This window comes from Cupressus sempervirens, chromosome 5 (genome assembly GCF_028749045.1).
Source record: "Cupressus sempervirens isolate cs-2001-9-10 chromosome 5, ASM2874904v1, whole genome shotgun sequence".
NCBI lineage: Eukaryota > Viridiplantae > Streptophyta > Pinopsida > Cupressales > Cupressaceae > Cupressus > Cupressus sempervirens.
The window spans coordinates 770,887,903-770,898,016 of record NC_143122.1 but is presented as its reverse complement, the minus strand read 5'-3'; positions in this window follow the sequence as shown (position 1 = coordinate 770,898,016).

Below are 10,114 nucleotides of genomic sequence, written 5' to 3'. Positions count from 1 at the left end.
ACACTTCCAATGCAAGTTCAATAGCAACAACAAAAGACTCCAGTAGCAACTCACAGTACCAACAATACACTTTTTCACATCCTCCTCTTTGCGACCCTAAAAATGCTTATAACATGCACTTCACTTTTAGGGCTACTCCCAAAGATAATTGTATTAGGGTTTTACCATTCTTTGAGAAAATAGGAACCCCAAAAAAATGTTTGAGGTGATGCCCCGAACCCCACTATTGGGGTAGAGTGTATAGTAGTCAAACTTATTAGTTTCTACGTGTCTTCACCTATCATTGAATCTTCCTAACATAGCTCTTACGTGTCATAGGAATCCATCATAATTGTTTTAGTGATGATCTCCTTATACACAATTCAAGATGTCGACACATCAACATTATTTGCAAGAAATACATTTTACAAAAAAATAACAAGAATAGGAATTATCCAAGGTTGAGACACCTTATTCCTAACACTAATGTAAGAATTGATGAGAAGTTCAAAATACATGAGAGAATAATTGATTACAATTTAGATGATGATGGTGTTACTAATCCAAGGAATGATGAGGTATTTCTTGAGACTAATAATGATTTGCAGAATGAAGGAGAGCAAAGGTAGGAACAAAGCCTGAAACCTTTAGTAGAGCTAAGAGTTGAGATAACAACTCCAACTTAAGGAAAGAACATGATAAAGAATCACCCATCTAAAGAGATCATCGGAAGCAAAGAAAAAGGTGTGATGACAAGAAGAAGAGTTAATGAAGAACTATGCTTGATATCTCAAGTTGAACCAAAGAATGCAAATGAAGCATGTAAAGATGGTCACTAGAAATAAGCCATGAAGGATGAAGTGGATCATATAGTAAAGAATGAGACATGGGAATTGGTCCCTAGACTAGCAAATAAGAATGTGATAGGAACCAAATGGATATTCAGGAACAAGATGAATGAGCAAGGAGAAGTTGTAAGAAACAAAGCAAGATTGGTATATGAAGATTATTCATAGTGAGAAGGAATAGATTATGAGGATAATTATGCTCCAATGGCTAGAATAGAAGCCATAATATTATTCCTAGCCTATGAAACACAAAAGAAATTCAAAATATATCAAATGGATGTCAAGTCAACATTTCTAAATGGAGAACTTGAAGAAGAGGTATACATTGAGCAGCCTAAAGGATGTCCTTTGAAAGATGATAAGGACATAGTATGCAGACTAAGGAAAGCATTATATGGATTGAAGCAAGCACACATAACCTAGTATGCAAGGTTGGATAAGAATCTAACAAAGCTCAGATATAGCAAAGGTATGGCAGATAGCAATCTGTATTGGAAAGAAACTGATAAAGGTTTGATTATTTTTTGCAATATTTGTTGATGATATCATATTTGGAGGAAATGATGAAGAAAGTAACAAGTTTTTTGAAAAAATAAAGAAAGAATTTGAAATGAGTATGATAGGAGAGATTAAATATTTCTTAAGATTATAGATAGTATAGAATGAAGAAGGAACCTATATTTCTAAGCCTAAGAACTTGAAGGATTTACTAAAAAGGTTTGGTTTGGAAACATGTAAACCTATTGGAACATCTTTGGTAACTAGACGCAAGTTATCTACAAAGGATGAGACACCTACTATTGAGTAGAAGAAGTACAAATCAATGATCTAAGGTTTGAAATATGAGACTCACACAAGGCTAGATATCACAAATGTAGTTGGAATTTTTGCAAGATTCCAGGCTGATCCGAGAGAAGCACATTATGCAGCAATGAAAAGGATATTCAAGTATCCAAAAGGAACTTTAGAATTTGGATTATGGTATGAAAAATCAAATGATTTTACTCTAAGTGTTTATACTGATGTAGATTGGGTAGACAATATGGATGATAGAAAGAGCACCAATGGAGGAGCTTTCTTTCTTGGAGGAAGATTTGTTTCTTCATTAAACAAGAAGTAGGATGGTACATCTCAAAGTATAGTAGAAGCTGAGTATGTTGCAGCAGAAAATAATTGTAGTCTAGTAATCTTGATGAAGCAGATGTTGAAGGATATAAGGATATAAATCAGTGAACCTATTGTTATACATTGTGACAATACAAGCACAGTAAATATGTCTAAGAATCCAATATTTCATTTGAAGACTAAGCACATCTTTATTAAGTATCATATGTTGAGAGAAAAAGTCACTAAAAAGGAAATTGGATTAAAGTGTGTGAGCCAGTTGTAGATATATTCACTAAGCGTCTTCCCAAAGAGACTTTTGAGTATTTGCAAGGTATTTTTGGGGTTATACCCCTTCCTACATTAGAGTAAGAAGATGCAACAATGCTTCAGTCTAGGGTAATAGAGAACCATTGTTTTCTAGACTCGATGCTGACACTTCATGTATGGGGGAGTATCTATGTTGGATAGAGTCACTTAGGACTCTTATTGATGTTGTTGATGTTGTTTTGAATAGTGTCTTTTGACACTCGAGTTGATCAAGTAATAGTTGTTGCAAAGTTTGACGTAAATATGTTGGTTGTAGAAACCTTTGACATTGATGTCAATAGGGGAGAATTTGGCATGAAAACAGTTATGCTAAATATATGGGAGAGTTTAGCATAAATTTTTAATAATAGTTTGGTATAAAATACATTGAGGTATATCAATGGGGGAGTATGGTTGATGAAGAGGATTTGAAGAATGTTTATCTTTTGTTGGTATTCCTAGGACTAGATGTTTTCAATCTATGTTGCCATCAATGCCAAAGGGGGAGATTTTTTGAAGATTGGAAAGATTTTTTTGATGATGATATGTTACATTCATGACTAAGTTTTTCATTGATGTCAACATAGCGTGTTTGATGTCTTCTATGGTATCTGATAGAAGAATAGTGGAAAGATTAAGTTGGTACAAAAAACTAGTTGAGCATGACAACCATCTAAGGTTATGAGAGATACTTTTGAGTATCTATTATATGAAATTAACATTGGAAGTGGAAAGGACAAGTCTAGAATAATTTATGTAATTTTTGGTGATGTCTATTCTGGGATGGAGTTTACAGAGGCATGTTTTGGTAAACTTGTTATGTCTATTTGCAGAGTTGATATCTTGATGACGAAGGTTGAGGAAATGAAGATGACATGTTGAGGATGTCATGTCTAAGGTCACCCATCATAATATTGCATGTGTGGAAAGTTATTCAAGTTGCAAGGAAAAAGATTTGTTTTATCACTAAGTATAATATGTTCTTAATGAGGTCCTATAATAATTAGTTGAGAAGAAATAACAACCAACTTAGGAATTGTTTTATGGACTTGGTATAAAGGATGGTTTTACTTTGTCACAAAATATGTTTATATGAGGATATGCAAATTGTAAATGTTTTAAAAGTAGCAGAGGATGTGAAGTTGAGCAGAGCAGTGTCAAAGTGAAGGAAACTTCATTACCGAGGTTTGGTATTTAGATTTGAGATTCATGACCTAGTCTACAAGGTCTGACTATGGTTGGTCTAGTTGACAACATAGAGGAAAGTATAGAAGAAAGAAGAAGATCCAAGTTAATTACTTGTTTGAGTACAGTGAGCTCTTCTTGTAGTTGAAATTGCATGTTTGGGTAGTAGGCTCTTCTTGCATACATTATACCACAACTCCTAATAGGATTGGAATCTCCTAACATGGATTGAAAGTCTCCTAATAGGGACTTATTGTACTAAATTTTGTAACAAAATCCTAACAAGGTCTATCCTCTAACAAGGAATATGTATATTGGTACATCATCTTGTGGCCATCATTCCTACCAGGATTTTCCCTCTGATCAAGGGTTTCCCTAGTCAACATATCTAGTGTAATTATCCATGTGCATTTTTTTATGGTTATTGTTTACTTTTATTGAATGGTTAAGTATTTTTAATGAAGATAAGTGGTTCTTAGTTATCTTGGCAGACTATTGTTTCTAACAAGATGAGCCTTCACTAAGCCTTCATTTGAGTCATTGCCAGGAATGTTGGTCTTAGAACATGGAAAGTTAGTGAATATGCGAATTATCCAATTTTTTAAGTCCAAAGCCTTGGTGGCTAATAAGGGGAATCAAGGGAATCAATGTGGTAAAAATTGGACAAAAAGAAGCAAAAGTAGTCGAAGGTTAAGCCACAAGATGACACATAATAATCTTCCTCTACACATTAATCTTCCTCCACACAAAAATCTTCCTCACAATAAGACAAGCTTTTTTCCAACAATAATAAGAAGGGGAACAACTTCAACAAAAGGGAAAAGAAAACTTCTACCTATTGTAAGAAGAATGGTCATGATGAATAGGAGTGAAAGGATAAGAAAATTGACGAGTTGCTAAATATAATGAGGAAACATAAAATTAATGTGCCAAATACCTATCAGGATAATGGATCCTCATCCACTTTGAAAGGTAAGGGACAAGCTATGGTAGTAAGTACAAACAACTTTGAGGACTAGATTCTTGATTCAAGGGCTACACATGATATGGGTTCTTGAAGGGAGCATTTTTCCTCTTTGAAACCATCACATGTACCTTACATCTATATGCAAGATGAAAAAAATGTGAAGTTGAAGGAAAAGGGGATGTTGAGTTGGACAGTGGAGTTTTTAAGGATGTTCTTCGTGTTCCAAAACTTAGCACCAACCTCCTTTCAATCTACCAAATCACTCACCATAGATGTGGCTACAAAGTGGAGTTCCTTCCTGATTCAATTATGGTGAAAAATCTTAAGAATGATTCTATGGTGACAATTAGAAAGGCTAATCATGATACAAGACTTTATTTTTTTCTCACTTTGTGCCTAATTCCACTTCTTTTGCCTTGTTGACCCACTCAAATTCACAAAGTAAACTATGTCATGAGGGGTTTGGACATCTCAATTACTGCTACATTCAACAACTGAGCAATAGAGATATGGTCATTGGTCTACCTCAAGTCAATTATTCAAAGGGTGTATGTACAGGTTGTGAAGTAAGAAAGCATCCCAAAGAAAAGTTTGACAAGGGGAAGTCTTGGAGAGCTACTATTTTTCTTGAATTGGTTCATAGTTATGTTGCTGGCCGATTTCCAGTACCATCATTTGGAAAGGGTTGCTATGTTCTCACCTTCATTGATAATTTTTCATGCTACACTTCGGTCTTCTTTCTAATCATAAGAGTGAAGTATTTGATAAGTTTATCACCTTCAAAGCTCAATTTGAGAAGCAATTGGGGAAAGCCATCAAGATTCTTTGAATGGATAATGGAAGGGAGTATATGAACTCAAGGCTTATAGAATTTTATACTCATGAGGGTATTGATATTCAATATTTAGATGCATACACTCCACAACAAAATGGTATTGTTGGAAGGAAGAATAGAACCCTTAAGGAGCTGACCACTTGTATGCTACAACATAAGTCTCTAGATCAAGCTTTTTGGTTAGAAGCTATGTGTTGTGCCAATTACATCCAAAACAAGTCCCCATAAGGCCTTGGATTTAAGTACACCTTTTGAGGTTTGGTGTGGAAGAAAACCAAGTGTAAAACACTTTAATGTTTTTGGTTGTCCAGCATGGGCAAAGATACCTCCACAAAAATGGAAGGCATTGGAACCTCAAAGTAAACCTTGTATATTTGTTGGATATCCTAACCATCATAAAGAATAAAAACTCATGGATCCAAAGATAGATGAAATTTTATTTGAGAGGAGTGTTCACTTTGAAGAGACTTCTTCAAGTTTTGTTCCTTCAACTCCTCCTTCCTCCTTTATAGAATGTGATGATAGCGATGATAGTGACTTGGAAGATGATATTCCTTCAACTTTGACATATAGGAAACCATCTTTGTAGGGTCCACAAATAATTGAGGATATTCCTTATTCTTCTTCCACTAGATCTCCTTGGGCAAAACAAACACTTGATTCAATAGGTTCATTGGTGGGGAATTCTTCAAATACTAGGAGGACTAGAGCACAACAGAAATCATTTCCACATGTGTATATTTCCATTTCTTTTGATCTATAGTCATTTAAGGAAGTGTCAAGGGTCCCTGAATAGGACAAGGCCATGGAGGAAGAATATAATTCTTTAATGAAAAACAACACTTGCAACTTAGTTCCTCTTCCTAAGGGACAAAAGTTGGTTTGGTGTAAGTGGGTCTATCAGATCAAGTTTGCAGCAAATGTAACTATGGATAAGTATAAGGCTAGACTTATTGCCAAAGGTTTCTCATACATTCCAAGTATTGACTATTCTGAGACCTTGCACCAATAGCTCAGATGAACTCCATTCATTTGACACTAGCTATTGATCTAGCTTATGGTTGGGTTGTACATTAGATAGATGTGAAGAGTCCTTTCCTCAATAGGGATCTTCTTGAAGAGATATATATCGAGCAACCTCAAGGATTCATACAAGATTCTACTCTGGTTTGTAGGTTAAGAAAGTCTATCTATGGCCTTAAGTAGGCTCTTAGGACTTGGTATGCCATGATGGATTCCTTCCTACTTTTAGCAAGATTCACTAGGTGCCATTCATATTTGAATGTCTACATTCTTTGGAGGGATGAGTCACACTTGATACTTGTGCTTTATGTAGATGACTTGATCATTATAGCAAGTTCTTCATCCATAATTGCTAGTGTCAAGATTTCTTTGTAGGACATATTTGCTATAACAGACTTGGGTTTACTTCATTATTACCTTGGTATTGAGATCACACTATCTTTAGCTAGGATCACACTTTCTCTACCCAAGTATGCTTTTGATTTACTTTCTTCATTTCACATGAGTTATTGTAAACCTATGCCTACTCCCTTTCTTTCAAGTGTTAAGTTAGAGGCCAAGTGTTCCACTCCACTTGTTGATTCTACATTGTACAAATAGTTGGTTGGGAGTCTCACCTACTTGACACATACATGCCTTGAGGTAGGTTTTGGAATTGCCATGGTTTCTCACTTCATACAAGAGCCACATGGGCTTCATGAGAAGGTCACCAAATGCATCTTGCACTACATATAGGGCACACATACACATGGGATACACTATGAAGTAGGTACTAGACTTCAGTTGGTTGGATACATAGACTCAAATTATAAAAGAGATCTTGATTCCCACAAGTATACTTCAAGTTACATGTTTCATGTTCGTTCTAGCCCAAACTATTGGTAGAGTAAGATGTAAAATACTATTTCTCTTTTCTAACTAAGGTTGAGTATTGAGGGGTTGTTACTATAGCTACAGAGGCTATATGGCTATGAAATATCTTGAAGGAGTTTAGGTTCAGCCTTCCAGAGTCTACAGTCAGTCATTGTGATAATCAAAGTGCCATTGAGATCTCAAAACATCTAGCTCAACATCAACAGACCAAACACATTGAGGTTCATATGCAATAAATTAGAGAGCTAATATGGGAGTAGGTCATTCAATTGATGTATTGTCCTACATCAAAGTAGGTTGCAAACATCTTCACCAAACCCTTCGCTGAGGTCAAGTATATCCATTCACAAGATCTCTTGGGGGTGTGTGATATTTCAGTAGGGGGATCACTTGACTTCTCTCTTCTTTCTTATGGAAGGGGTCTTTTACTCACATGAGGTCTTCTTCTCTCTCATTTTCTCTTATTGTACTTATCTCTCTTTTTGGAGGGTGGTTTTTCCCATGTGGTTTTCCCTCTTTTTCCTCTCTTATGAGATATTTCATTGCATATCATTTGCACTTGCATATTGTACATGGGTACCTAACATGGTCTAGTAGCCAAGACACATCTTGCATTATTTTCTAGTTTTTGTGAGCTTAAGTACATTTCCCTATGTTTCACTTAAGGGGGGGGTTGGTGTAAATAATTATTTACTATTTGCACTTTACTTAAGTTTTCTTAGGATAATGCATATTCATATTAGTTTTCATTTAGACATGTAAGAGTTTGCATATTCATATGAGATGTCATGTAGACAACACACTAGTTTGCACTCCAATTAAGTACATGTTATCTGCTACATCTCTTTATGAGACACACCTTTGCATTCTTATCCTCTCATTGTTTCATGTACATTCATGCACAATGGAGGACAATCCACTCTTGGTGGACATGTTCTTAGTTGTTATTCTTATCTCTTTGCTAACTCTTAGTCATATAAGTTGCCTTTATACACAAGGCACTTCTATGATGTATTCATCCAATCATCTGATATTCATTCTCATTTTATCATCATTTGTCTCTCTTGTTCTATGTACTGAGCTTATTGATCTTTTCGTCGAATTATTTCCTTAGGAAAATTCTTACCATGAGATTAAGTTGTGATCATGCACATCCAATGGGGTAGTTTCATCATTGTTTGGTCCTAAATTAGAGAATTGAGTAGCTTCATTGATGTCACTGGTATCCTCAATCATCGTGTTATTCTAAAAGTCATTTTGAAGATGATTGAGCTTCCTAATGTTCAAATAGTCCTCTCCAAGGGGCACATCTAGGGAATCCTTTGAAACTTGGGGATATTGATCGAGATGATCTACATCAATGAAATCCTTAAAAATCAATGTACCTACTTGAGGTTCTTGGTCAATGACATTGTCAACCCTAAGATATCTTACTAACTGATCTGACTTGGATACCTCTAACTTAGTAAGACCTCCCTCTATGATTGTTGTAGGAAAGAAAACAATAGATGGTTGTTCATAATTAATAAATTTTAAAACAAAACAAAAAACCACAATTTCTTAATCATAATTAATATGAATGGGATACTATATAGTCTTTGTTATTCATAATATTTATGTTCATAAAAATCTGTTAGAAAAAGAAGTAGAGAAAGAGAAGCTAAAATGAAGATTCAATGAAATCTAATATTTATTTTAAGTTAGATAATCATGTGTTAGAATCACACGAGTAGTTTGTGTTTAATCTAAGATGGGTTTGACAATAAAATACTTAAAGAATCATATTTCCAACTGTCCACAAGAATAATATATATGCTAATGAAACATTGAATATAATTACCTAAAAACTATTTTAAAAATAAGTGTACCAATCTATACAATAAACTAAATCTTAGACTACCCTTGCAAAACAAAAGTCAGATCATCATTCTTCGTAAAAAAATGGAAGATTCAACAAGCATCAAGGTCATATTAATATTGACCAGTCAACATTAATTAATTATCATTAAATTTAGAATAAATTTATTCAATTTAACATATACCAAATAAACCATATGCCATATACAAGAATAGCAAGATATATCGAACATGTCGACCAATTTAACAGAGGCTCCAAAATATTCTCAAGAAACATAAGGGCAAGAATATTTTAGGAGTTCTTTAACACCCTACCATGAATCTCTTACGCTCCCCTAAAATATTTCCTAACATGAAATATACCCAACATGGCATCGAGGAAAGCTAAACAAGAAAAACTAAGAGGAGAGTAATGGAATTGTGTATGCATTTTCTATAATATAATATGAAATTTCCATTCACAATTTAGCAATCCAAGTACCACAACCTTTTAAAGCCAATGCATGATAACACATTTCAATCAATAACATAATAAAATCATTTTTGTCTCAATATCTTTCTTCTCTATGATATCCATCAAGAAGCAGATCACACAATAAGAAAAAATCATTCCAATATTAGAATTTCATTAGGAAATTATATCTTCATGTCATAATAATTAGGTAGTTCATTCACTCTCATAGTTACTCATAGTTGAATTCAATGTAATCATGCCACAATAGACCTAAATGATATCCACATTGTAAATAAGATTTACAAGGCTAAATTTTGTGTACATTATTTCTAGTTATCTTATCCAAAGAAAAGAAATACCACTATGGGTGAAACAATAGCATCTATTCATCAGAAATATGCAAATAGCATTCTTATAAATTGGACATTTACTTTACAAGAGAATAAGCTAAACAAAAGTATACTTCTTCTCTTTAAATTCCATATTCTACATAAAATTTCTCACATAAGGAAATTGAATGAGTAATGAAGACACATTTCCTAATCCTTAATTTGTGAGAAAACATACTTATTTGTCCCTAAAATCACAAGATGACATTTTTCAAGACACTTCTAAAATGAAACTTTCATCACCCACAAAATATTACAATTTCATTTAAGAACTAAAAATGTAGATAAGGA